We start from the raw sequence: 14,026 nt of genomic DNA on the forward strand, positions 1-14,026 counted from the left end.
ATTCCAGTACTCCTCAAACTGTTCCACACAATAGAAGCAGATGGGATATTACCAAACTCTTTCTACGAGGCTACAATCATTTGATACCCAAGCCACACAAAGATATGACTAAGAAAGAGAACTACAGACCGATATCCCTCATGAACATCGATGCTAAAATACTCAATAAAATATTGACCAACCGAATCCAAGAACATATCAGAAAAATCATCCACCATGATCAAGTAGGCTTCATCCCAGGGATGCAAGGATGGTTCAACATACGAAAATCCATCAATGTAATCCACCATATAAACAAACTGAAAAAGAAAAACCACATGATCATCTCACTAGATGCTGAAAAAGCCTTTGACAAAATCCAACATCCCTTCATGATAAAGATCTTGGAGAGAACAGGAATAACAGGAACATATCTAAACATGATCAACGCAATATACACCAAACCAATAGCCAACATCAAAGTAAATGGAGAGAAACTCAAAGCGTTTCCTCTAAAATCAGGAACAAGACAAGGCTGTCCACTCTCTCCATATCTCTTCAATATCGTACTTGAAGTTCTGGCTATAGCAATAAGACAAGAAAAGGGGATCAAAGGGATACAAATTGGAAAGGATGAAGTAAAACTTTCACTATTTGCAGACGACATGATAGTCTACATTAGTGACCCGAAAAACTCTACCAGGGAACTCCTACGGCTGATAAACACCTTCAGCAAGGTAGCAGGATACAAAATTAACTCAAAAAAATCAGTAGCCCTACTATATACAGATGATAAATCCAATGAGAAAGAAATCAGGGAAACATCACCTTTCACAATATCCACAAGCAACATAAAATATCTTGGGGTAACACTAACCAAAAAAGTAAAAGATCTGTACAATAAGAACTTTGAGACTTTAAAGAAAGAAATTAAAGAAGATACCAGAAAATGGAAAGATCTCCCATGCTCTTGGATAGGTAGAATTAACATAGTAAAAATGGCAATCCTGCCAAAAGCAATCTACAGATTCAATGCAATCCCCATCAAAATCCCACAACAGTTTTTCACAGACATTCAAAGAACAATACTCAACTTTATATGGAAAAATAAAAAGCCCAGGATAGCCAAAACAACTCTATACAAAAAAAGGATCTTCTGGAGGCATCACCATCCCCGACTTCAAGCTCTACTATAGAGCCATAGTTCTGAAAACAGCTTGGTATTGGCACAAAAATAGACTGATAGACCAATGGAATCGAATTGAAAACCCTGATATCGACCCATGCAACTATGGATACCTTATTTTTGACAAAGGTGCTAAATCTATACAATGGAAAAAAGACAGCATCTTCAACAAATGGTGCTGGTACAATTGGATTCAAACATGCAGAAAATTACAGACAGATCCATACCTGTCACCATGCACAAAACTTAAGTGCAAATGGATCAAAGATCTCAGCATAAATCCAGCCACACTGAATCTTCTAGAAGAGAAAGTGGGAACTACCCTTGAACAAATTGGCACAGGAGACCACTTCCTGAACATTACACCAGTAGCACAGACACTGAGGTCTGCAATTAATAAATGGGACCTCCTGAAACTGAGAAGCTTCTGCAAGGCAAAGGAAACAATCAGTAGGATAAAACGACCACCCACAGAATGGGAAAAGGTCTTCACTGATCCCACATCTGACAGAGGACTGATTTCCAAAATATATAAGGAGCTCAAGAAGCTAGCCACCAAAACACCAAACAATGAAATTAAAAAGTGGGGTGCAGAACTAAATAGGGAATTCTCAACAGAGGAATCTGAAATGGCTGAAAGACACTTAACAAAGTGCTCAAAATCCTTGGCCATCAGAGAAATGCAACTCAAAACAACTCTGAGATACCATCTCACGCCTGTCAGAATGGCTAAAATAAAAAATACCAATGACAATCTATGCTGGAGAGGATGTGGAGAAAAAGGAACACTCCTCCATTGCTGGTGGGAGTGCGAACTTGTAAGACCACTCTGGAAATCAGTATGGCAGTTGCTCAGAAAAATGGGAATCAGTCTACCTCAAGATCCAGCCATTCCTCTCTTGGGTATATACCCAAATAGGGCATGTACTTACAACAAGGACATTTGTTCAACCATGTTCATAGCAGTATTGTTTGTAATAGCCAGAACCTGGAAACAACCTCGATGCCCCTCTACTGAAGAATGGATTGAGAAAATGTGGCACATCTATACAATGGAGTACTACTCAGCAGAAAAAAGCAATGGAATCTTGAAATTCACAGGCAAATGGATGGAACTAGAGGAAACCTTCCTGAGTGAGGTAACCCAGTCACAAAAAGACAAACATGGTAGGTACTCACTCATATATGAATTTTAGACATAGAGCAAAAGATTACCAGTATATAATGCTCTTCACCAAAGAAACTAGGAAACATGAAGGACTCTAAGGGATAAATGGTCCCCAGGAATGGAAGTGGCATGAACTTCGAACTAATTGGGGACATGAGGGTGGGGGGGAAAGGAGCTGCTACAATAAGAGCAAGAGAAGAAGAGAAGATGAGAGGAAACGGAGGGGCAGAAACATTGAGTTGGGGGAAGAATAGAGGGAAGAGAGCAAGATGAGAGATACGATATCAGAGGGAGCCACTGTAGGCCCGAGAAGGGATCAGGAACCAGGGAGATCTCCAGAGACCTACAAGGATGACACGATCTGACAATCCAGGCAACGGTGGAGAGGATAACCTAAAAACCCTCCCCCTAAAATGAGATTGATGACTTCTCTTTATGCCATCCTAGAGCCCTCACCCAGTGGCTGATGGAAACAGAGACAGACATCCACAGATATACAATGAGCCGAAATAGGGAATTTAGTTGAAGAGAGGGAGGAATGAAGAATGAAGGGGTCTGTACTAGGATGGAGAAACCCACAGGAACAGGTGACCTGAACAAGGGAGAGCACATCGACCCCAGATGCTGTCCAGGAGGCCTGTACAAGACTGATCCAGACCCCTGAACATGGATGTCAATAAGGAGGCCTCTGCACTCCAGGGAGCCTCTGGTAGTGGATTAGTATTTTTCCCTGGTGCAAGAAGGGACTTTGAGAGCCCATCCCATATGAAGGGTTACACTCTGGCCCTGGACACATGGGGAAGGGCCCAGGATCAGCATAGGAAGACTTGGTGGACTTTGCAGAGCCCCCGTTGAGGGCCCTACCCTGCCTGGGGAGTGGTGGGTGGATGGGGTGGGGGGGGCTGGGGGAGGAAGTTTGGGGGTGAGGGGAGGGAGAGGGAGAAGGGGCTTGAAATAAGCTTGTTCCCTAACTAGAACTAATAAAATAAAAAATAGCATAACTGAAAATATCTTTAATCCTTTAATCTGCTGAATATCATATCAAATCACATCAAGAAAGTACACTGTAGAGTATCAGCTGGCCACCATCATGATCACATGGCGGCTAGTAGCTGCAGCTTGGCATCTTCAGAATCCAAGATATTTTCATATTGTGTGTTGTGAGTCCAAGAAATGATCAAGATTCAAAGTAGACCTTCTAAGTGATCTTTATCACATCTTCACCATTATAAAATCAAAAACTCGTCAGGTAGGGGCCAACTGTATTGACTTTCAGGGATTCAAAATAAGACCTCAATGATACCTTATTAGAAATTATGCTTTTGTCACACATTTGAAGATGAAAAAATTTCATTGAATGATACAGTCTTTTAAAACATCATATGTCTCTATTTCCTAACCAAAAATGAAAACTTTAACTGATTTTGAAAAATAAGGGTTACAATATTTTTAAAAATGTGCTTACTATTTTGGAATATCTATACTAAATTTAACTATCAGAATCTGCCTGATATTCAATATCTAACTTAACACAAATATCAACCTAGAACTGAGTGTGAGGAATAAGCATATCATCCTAATGGAACCTCATGCAGTCCACCTTCAACACACTTCTTTCAAAGGCCTGTCAGAGATATTCCCAGCTGACTTACTTATCCACAGGTTGCTGGTAAGAAGTAAGCCTTGGTCTTATGGAAAGCAGCCTGTACTATCATGACAACAAAATCCTGGTACCTCCCTTTCAATGTCAAGTCTCCCAGAAATCTGACATGATCATGTTTGACTCTTACTGACTTGATATTTTTGATAAAGCAATTGTGAAAACTCACAGTTACCTGGGATTCTGAGGTCTTTATTTCATCAATGGTCTAAAAATATATCCAGATATTAAGAAGGAAAAATATTATATTAATAGAATATAATTAGTTATTACTGATTTGTACGAACAAAGGTGCCCTCTAATTCTCTAGCTGAATTAAGCTGGCTGTTATATTTAATACTTAATAATTGAAATGTGCCCCTTTCTTTTTCTACACTTGGTTCTATATGAATGCTCCTTTCTGGATTTCCTTCTTAATATTCTATGTGTGAGAAATAATTCTAAAAATGACATGAAGTTTTTATATTGAGGATTTCTTTGAGTTTAAGGTGTGTTCATGTTTTCAAAGACTAAAATATGGGGTGTATACTTACAAAAAAATGTGTAGTGAAAGAACATATAAAGTGATTTTATACGTTCTTTAAAAACATTCCCCTGATAGTTGGGTGGGTTGAAAGAAAATGGCCCCAAAGGGAGGGCACTATAAAGAGGTGTGGCTTTGTTGGAGGAAATGAATCACTGTAGGAGCAGGCTTTTATGTCTCTTTTGTTTAGACTTACCTCAGTGTGACTTTAAGTTGACTTTCTGTTGCCTGCAATATGTAGGACTCTCAGCCCCAGCACCATGTCTGCCTGCATGCCACTATGTTCCTCACTATGATGATATACAATTGCTATATGAAGGTATACAGTTATTATTTTGAATCACTTACAATATTGGGGAAGAAGGGAACTGGGAAACCCAGTTGCAAACATTCCCTTTTTCTTTTATCCCCAAACCCAAATAACCTCACAAAGCATCTTTTGTGAATAAACAATTTTTAAAAAGAAGCTGATTTCTCCATCGTGACTATCAAAGGGAGGTTGGACTATTGTGTATTCCTAAAATTTCATAGAATATGTATCCTAGTTTGTTTGTTCTGTCAGTACATATAAACTATACTTAATATTCCAATTAGAAAATTATTGGATCAGAAACATGAGTTAACTGCTGGTTCTAGTATCTTATTCATTTTAAAACATCTTCGCCAGGCATTGGTGGCACATGCCTTTAATCCCAGCACTCAGGAGGCAGAGGCAGGTAGATCTCTGTAAGTTTGAGGCCAGCCTGGTCTCCAGAGCGAGTGCCAAGATAGGCTCCAAAACTACTCGGAGAAACCCTGTCTCAAAAAATCAAAAAAAAAAAAAAAAAAAAATATATATATATATATATATATATTATATATATATATATATATATCTTCATGGAGCAAGTAGAAAGTAGTAACTGATGGATGATACTTAATGTGGGAAATTACCAATACGGAGTCAGGTAAAAATACAAGGGAATTTAATAGGGAAAAGCCTTACGTACAGAGCAACCTAGCCAGCCGACGGGGCAGCAGTAAGTATAGCAAGTCGATGATGAAAGCGAAAACAGGGCCGCCACTCTTTACTTTTCCCTATGTCACGCCTGTAAGGGCGTGGTCAGGCACACCTATAGCCAGCCGCTTAGCAGGCGTGGCTACAACATCCTCTACAGATACTGTCAGAATGAAGGTGTTCTGCTTTTTTAGAATGGCCCAAATTTCCAAAGGACAAAGATAGGTTAGGCATAGGACAGGGACTAGACAAACAAAATTTTAACTGACAGTGAACTGAAGAGATGGATCATTGGGTAAGAGCCCTTACTGTGAAAGCATGAGAACCTGAAATATAGTTGACTTCTGAAAGGAATATAAGTGGTTCAAAGACCTAGATGGCAAAATGAATACAATCCATGCTGAAGGCAATACAAGGAACCAAAGAAATGCATACAGTTGAGTATAATTTTGAAACTTGGCATGAGGATAATGTATGTACATATGGTTGTGGAAAATACAGGGGGAGTGTATGGTATACATGTGATTGTAGTACAGTAAGAAATGACTTCAGTAAGTATAATACAACAACTGGATAAGAATTGTGAGGGTTTTAAAAACAAAATTAAAGTTTAAAAGCTTTGATTCATCTAAAATATTTATCAATTTGCACATAAAATTCTGGGACAAATTTCACAATTTTACCTAAGACTACTAAAAACTTAATGGAAAGGAAATAGCTAAAGTCAATATCTGAAAGGAGTTAATTATCTGGTTAATATATTTTCCTATTCAATAATTTCTATAGAGAATAAACTAAAACAAAACATTATGACACCTCAAATACATGATTCTTTCCTATTTCCTTATGCAAAGCTTTTCTACTCAGATCATTTAAGTTTTATATAATGAATATTTTATATAACTGAACAATACATAATACCATACAAGAAAACACACACACACACACACACACACACACACACACACACACACACATACATATGGGGCATGTGCATGTTCACACATGTTTCTAATTCTGGAAGAAACGTGTAAATGTACTTATAGATTTCTGGTAACCTGATTTTTTTAACTGTAAAAAAATAATTATCAAAGGGAGATTGGACCATTGTGTATTCCTAAAATTGCATAGAATATGTATCCTAGTTTGTTCTCTCAGTACATACAAACTATACTTAATATTCCAATTAAAAATCAGAAACATGATTTGTTTCAAGCATCATTTTATAGGCTCTGATTGGGTACATAATCAAGAAACAAGAAGGTTGTTTTGCCTTGTGCTTCAGACAGGATCTCATCCTGTAGTTCAGGCTACCCTAGCTTTCATTATATAGCCCAGGAAGCCCTAGCTTCCCAAATGGTGGGATTAAAGCCATATGTTACGAGAAGCAGAGGCAGGCGGATTTCCACAGAGAAACCTTGTCTCAGAAAAAAAAGGAACAAAAGAAAGTAAAAGTCGAATAATAAAAAAGCCACGTAGAGATGAAAAATACACAGAGAATCTGGATACTAAATGCCATACTGTTGTCTTTAAATTGTTTGATTGCTGAGGAAAGAATTACTGCTGCTAAAATACATTTGATTATAAATGCTGCCAAATTAATCCAACTTATATATTTTTAAAATGCTTTGACTTCAAAATTTAAGTCTAAGGACAGGCTACTTAGAAATAAAGGTTTTACTTGTATTTCCACAGAAAATCAAAAGCTGTTGATTCCTTCCAGACTAATATGGTTTGATCAAGCAAGACCCCCTAAAGCTGAGATGATACAGCCTTACAGACTACAAAACAAGGACTTGGTCAAGTTTCTATGTTTTATCATGATCCCCATGGTATATGAACATCACCCCCAATTAGCAGAAAGCAGTTTAGAAAGAACGACGCCCATATTCCCAAATATTGTTTATAAATGTTTGTTTTCATTTAAATGGGGTTGGTTATATATGATAATGAGCATAGTCAATTTTTTTAAAGAAAGAAAAGGGTAATAGGATATAGGAATGAATACTTTAAATTGCTATAGATTTTCACTTATTGATACAACTTTAAGATCAATTTTGTGATAGGTATATGTCTCCTCTTATTTAGGTATTATGTTTATACAGGTTATATAGTTTCCTATAATAGTCAGAAATTATAATTAGGTTAGTTAGGTTTTCTAGATTTACAGAGATGTATTTGAGATGGTTAGGTATTCTTCAATCCTTTCAAAGACCTAAAGAAATATGACATTTAAATGGTTTAGGGTTTTTCTTGGCAGTAAGACACAACTGCTCCTTGCACACCAATTATGTCAGAAAGGAGGATGGACATCAAAGGAACTCGTTATGGAGCTTGCTTTCAACATGGCAAGATTAGCCATTTGGGCAAGAAACTGCTCTTGCCTGGACTGTTTGTTCCTGTATAAACTGGACATGCAGGACCCACAAGAAAATGACTGTTGTACTTACAAAACAAGACAGTACTGAAGGGAATGGAGAATTGTGCCAGACACACTATGGCTTATGGGCTGAAGATGGATGCCCCAACATTACAGAGGAACTTTCAGTGACTGTCCAGGTAGCGAGATGTCTCTGTTGATTCTAGAGTTTATATATTATCCTTCTGTGGTCTTTGATAGAGTTAAAGACAGATAATTATGGTTATAGTTTTCTTCAGTTATTATAAAAGATAAGTTATCCTTCTTTTATTTAGACAAAAAAGAGGAGATGATGGGGAATGTACTATGTTTGTTTATCTTATTGATTGTTAAATAAAATACTGTTTGGCCAATGAGACAGCAAGTAGACAGGATTAGGAGTCAAAGAGGATTCTGGGAAATGTAGTAGAGAAGTGATGATCCAGGCAGGAAGTGATATAGCAAGGACACTCATATTTAAGCGAAGGAGAAACAGGAAGGGCCCTTTTTTCCCGTTCGCCTCCAGCGGCAGGATGTGAGCCACCAACAAGGAGGGATGCCAATAAGGTGTCCGATAAGATAAGTCTTATAAAATATATAGATGTATATAGATGTATGATAATTAAGACTGATATAACAGATGAGAATCCTAGTCATTGGCCAAGCAGCACTGTACCTAATACAAGTTTCTGTGTATTTATTTGGGCCTAACTCAGGCGGGCAGCTGGTGTAAAGTACACACATGGCAGTGGGGCTCAGCGGCTTTTGGCAGAAAGGTTTATAGTAACAGCCATAAGATACCATTCACATCTTAAATCATTTTAACAGGATACCTTTTTATCCCATATCCTTTTCAAATTAATTATATTATATATTCAAAGGCCAGCCTGATCTCATAGCCTATTGGCAACACATCTGAAAAACTGTAGCACCATCACCAGAATGTTCACAGGGCTTCTGAATGCATTGAAAATTTGCATTCATAGCTATAAAACTCCCCTGGTATTAATGAGTATCTTAACAAAAAATATTACTGACAGTCATGGTACTGTCTGTTATTCATACACAGATGAAAGGCTCCCTCAGGTCAGCTGTATGTAATTCTTCCCTCTTATTGTGTATTTGCCCAGTGATCTACTGAACTTCCAGGCAGAAAACCAAAGCACAACTAAAATATGAACGAGTATCAGAAGTAACTAGACACTTCTTTTCTCACAAGAAATAAGCAGAAAGATCTTCTGGCATGCATGAATGGTAGCTTCAGTGTTCGAGATGTATACAATTCTATTGGAGTTTTCACAGCTTGGAGATTGCTACATTCAGAATCCTCCATTTGTGTCTACCTAACAACAGCTATGTTGCTGCAATGTATTGTCAGACAGAAAGGCCATTTAAATCTCTCCTGATAAATGCAGGCTAGTGTTGGGAGACTCTGCTGGTTAAAGGTTGGAGTCCACCATATCAGGACAGCTCTCTTCGAGCTTGACACAAGATGGATGACTCCCTCCCACCTGCTCTCTGTCTGACCTTATTTGGAGACTGTTCCTGAGCCTGGAAACATGACTTATATTAGGCATGACTTTTGTTACAGTTCCCTACAAACACTTTCTTCCTGCTGCCACATATGGCAATTAGGAATTGTGCCAGGAGCTTTACTTTTGGACCATGATGCTACATAGGATATCTATCTATGCATTTTACTAGGAGCTTTATGATTGGAGGGGGCTGGCAAGCACAAATTAGGTGATGTCCCAGCTGTGGTTTACATACTGTATATCTCTTACTAGGGAATAAACCTGTGCTTTCTCACTCAAGTTGTCTCCCAGAAAGCTGTTTCCACTCTAATCACAGGCTGTGTAAAGCCTTACTACCTGCTTCTGTTCCTTTTGTTCTCATGATCTGGTGGCCAACAGACTTTGAAGAACAAGGAGAAACCACAGCTGGTACCCCTGAACAGGGACTTCTGGAATACGGGGAATTCATTGGTATCCCTCTCAAAGGGCCATCCCACCTTGTGCAGGAGCTCAGAGCAGAGCCAGTGTCCCAGCGACTGAATGCAGCCAGCTTGCAAGACAGTACCATTCCAAGCCACCATGGCATCACTGAAGCACAGGACCATCTTCCTCCTGTTGCTGCTGCTGTTGCCATTGAGGGATTGGTGGCTGTCCTATGGAACTAACATCAGCGTCTGTGGCCAGATGTTCTACCACAGACTAAGTGACTGAAAAATGAGAAAGAACTTGAAAGGTTCAGGCATTATGCTGGCCTGCCCCTGTTACCTGGTGGAATAGGCAGTACCCTGGTCAGCCCAAGGTTCCATGGGAACTAAGTCTGCACACAGGTGCAGAGGACTCCTTTAAAAAGACAGATCCCTGCCCATTTATTCTCTTGCTCTCTCTGCTTCTTCTCTAGGCTTCCTCTCTGTTTCCTCTTTACTCTCTCTCTCTCTCACCTATGTGCTTTCTCTGCAGCGACCGGCCATGGTGGTCAGCCATTTACCCTGTTCCTTTCCTCTTCTTAGTCTCCCTACTTTGCCGGGCCTTATAATAAACTTATAGTCAACATGTCTCATGTCTTAGCATTTCTCTTTTCTTCTTTTTAAACAAAAGAATAACAGAACTCTCCACTCTTACGCTTTTCCCTTCATTCCAAAACCTGCCTGTTTCTGACTGCTCTATCTCCCTTAACTGCATAAATGTATGGTCCTATGTTTGTTACAACATGGGTGTCAGAGACAGAGAGGCTTTTGCACTTCCCTGAAGTGTCTGCAGCTGCTCCTCTCTGCCCTGCTTTAACCTCCACATGCTCACATAAGTGCTTGTCTAGCTCACGCAGCCTGCTGCATCCACGTGGAAGTCTCCTTCCAAACTCTCTCCTCTCTCTCTCCAAGGAGCTGTTCCTGCCTGTGACAGTCTGGAAGACCCACTAAAAATCTTTTCTCTATACTTAAGATTATTTTAAACTATTATCTCAGGATTTCTAAGTTGCCCATCAAGCAGGGTTTAAAACCTTTATAATTTGTAACAAAATATCTTCACATGGAAAGTTCTGTTTGTCTGTTTCTGGAGAAGCAGAATTGTGTCATTAGAAAGATTGTCTGTTTGCACATTCCGATGTGTCCATAAGTCTTGTTTGAGTATGATACAATACAAAAATAAGCCAAATACATTTTTATTGTCTCTGCAGCCACCTGACCTCAGAATATATGAACTCTCTGGTCACTGGATTCATGTTAGCAAAAGTTTAAATGTTTCTAGTGTTCTATTTTATCATAAAGCTATCTCTAGAGTTGAGTCCTAGCTCCCACCCCCTTCTCTAGATTTAAGCATGGCTAACAGCATGTTCTATGCTGTGTCAGGTTGAGTTGCCTGGTACAGTGAGCAAAGCAGAACAACCAAAAAATTTGACTTGGTTCATGTAAACATTTCACACCCTAAGATTTGTAAATTCATTTTACTGGATTTTAGTTTTTAAAAAAACTGCTAAATGTATAAAAAAGGGTTAACTTAAAACTAGTAACATAGAATATATATATATGTATATATATATATATATATATGTATATAAGATGGGGGGAGCTGGAGGAGAGGAGGGAGGGGAAACTGGGATTGGAATGTAAAAAATAAACTAATAAAACTTCTCTATATGGGTAATGTTAAAGAAACCATACAACATGATCCCATTTTGAACTATATGCAACACATGGCTTGCTACCATCCCTAGGTGCCCATATGACTCATCAGCATCTTTGCTTGTGTTGAAGAAGAGAGACACAACCATTTTAATTAGAGGTGACCATTTGGAGAGGACCTACAAAGGACACAACAGATGTTATCCTTTAGGATAGATTTCTCTGTGGTAATTCCTGTTTTGTCCTAAAAGCAAGGTAAACAATAAATCCTAAAATTAAATAATCTACACTATTAGAGCTTGTTTTATATTCAAAATCATTATTGAAAATTGCATATTAATTGATTTTTGTAGTGTTTGGTGTTTTCATATTACTTACTTGTTTTACTACTGTTCTAATATGGTTTGTTCTTTCCTATAGCCACATGGGTGTGCCTAACATTTTATTCAACATGAAGAATTTCTTCAACTATCTTCTCAGTCATTGATTCCTTTAACCTGTTTTTTATCTTTGAAAGTTTTCCTTTTTGGTAAACTATTCCAGATAGTTTTTGCTAAATATAATTGTCCCAGTTGACAGTTTTCTTTCAGAATTTGAAATTCATCATTCAAACCTTTCTGCCTGTCTTAGTTAAAGAGACAGCTTGACCATGGCAACTTTTATAAAGGAAATACTTAATTGGGGCTGGGTTGAAGTTCAGAGGTTTAGTCCATTTTTATCATGATGGAAAACATGGCACCATACAGACAGACATGGTGCTGGAGAAGGAGCTTCGAGTTCTACATCTTGATCCATAGGCAGCAGGGACCCTGTATCACAGTGGGCATAGCTTGAGCATATGAGACCTTAAGGGTTGTATTTTTAATTTTAGCAGACAACTGTAATATACTAAACTATTTTCAGTATGCCTTAACTCTTAGTAAAATTTCTTGCCTGTCCCCATCCCTGCTCATCCAAAACACAGGCCCTTCATCAGTGAAACACCAAGACCAGCACCATGAACAACAACAGCACAGGAAGTAGTACTCATATCAAGTATCTTGCTGCCTGATACAAGATATACTTGCAACCAGTTTTAGTAATAGTGAAATGGCTCAAAATAGAAAATGGGTTTCCCAAAAATGGCACCAAAATGGAAGTATTTGTGATCCAGATTGCTAAGAGTCACTCCAGAGGTACCTCTGCAGGTATTATGGTTTGTCTCTGACATTCATTATTATGTTAAGACCACAGGATCATGTGCTTGAACCCCTGGCCCAGCTTGTAACACTGAGGAGGTTGTGGAGCCTTTAGTACGTGTATCCTCGTTAATGAGCAGGAGTCACACAGTGACAGTTCAACAATCCATAAGTGTAACCATGCCTGTCTTGCCATGATGAACTAAAAGTTCAAAAACTTAAAAGAAGCAAACAATAAAAAACCATCTTTTCTCCTTAGTTATATGTTTATATGTATGTGTGTATATGTATATATACATATGTGTACAAATGTAGGTGTGTATATAAGTTTTCCTCCATTAAGTTGATTTCCTCAATATTTTGTCACAACCACACAAATCTTACTGATACTATAACTGTTAGAGTTGAAGATTGTGGAATTCTATGTTTTTGAAGAAAAGAGTGCATAGGCAGTAAATATCAAAGTGCCTTGTTGAATTACAGTTCAAATCAGTAAAAATGCCACAAACAATAATGGTGCAATCCTTGCTGGCTACATAGAAGGCTTCATCCACACAACTACCAGCAGAAATTACAAGAATAGTTGGGAGAGAGAGTAGAATGAGTGGTTAGCGTGCCCCTCAAATGTCAGACATGGGGGGAAAAGCACACAGAAGGCTGAGACAGAAAGAATGGGACCTCAAAGCTAGGTTATGCTTTATATAGTGAATAACATATAGACTCTCACTCTCTCCAGGAGAACACAAGAGTCTCTATGGGTCAGGGCTTCTCCTCAACACTGACATTCATTGCTGGATGATTCTTTGCCATGGGTGGTAGTCCTGGGCAGGGTAGAATGTTTATCAACACCTCTGGTCATTACTACCTAGATACATCATTTGTGATAATCAAACCCTGTTTGCAGAAAGGGGGAAATCCATACATATTATTAAAACATCAACCCTGTAAAGAAGATGAATAGTGAATAGCTGTCAGGGTCTTAGTTATTCCTTCCACTGACAAATAACATTTTCCAAGCTACCAGATCTCCTGAACTAGGAAACAGAAAGAACACAAGAATTTGCAAGAAAAAATGAAATTTTCAATTGCGGATATCAAAATGTAAGATAAAAAGAGTGATGTCCAAACAGTGCATGTATACATGGAACTGGAATCAAGAAAAGTAGTTGTAGCTAGAGAAAAGACCAGAAAACTGGGAGCTACATGAACACATGAAAAAGGCTTTTGCAAACCTGCAGCCTATATAAAATCCTCTTAAGAGATGATGATTGCCTACAGAACTCTAACAAGTGCCTCTTTAAGAGAA

This window comes from Cricetulus griseus, chromosome 5 (assembly GCF_003668045.3).
Source record: "Cricetulus griseus strain 17A/GY chromosome 5, alternate assembly CriGri-PICRH-1.0, whole genome shotgun sequence".
Classification (NCBI taxonomy): domain Eukaryota; kingdom Metazoa; phylum Chordata; class Mammalia; order Rodentia; family Cricetidae; genus Cricetulus; species Cricetulus griseus.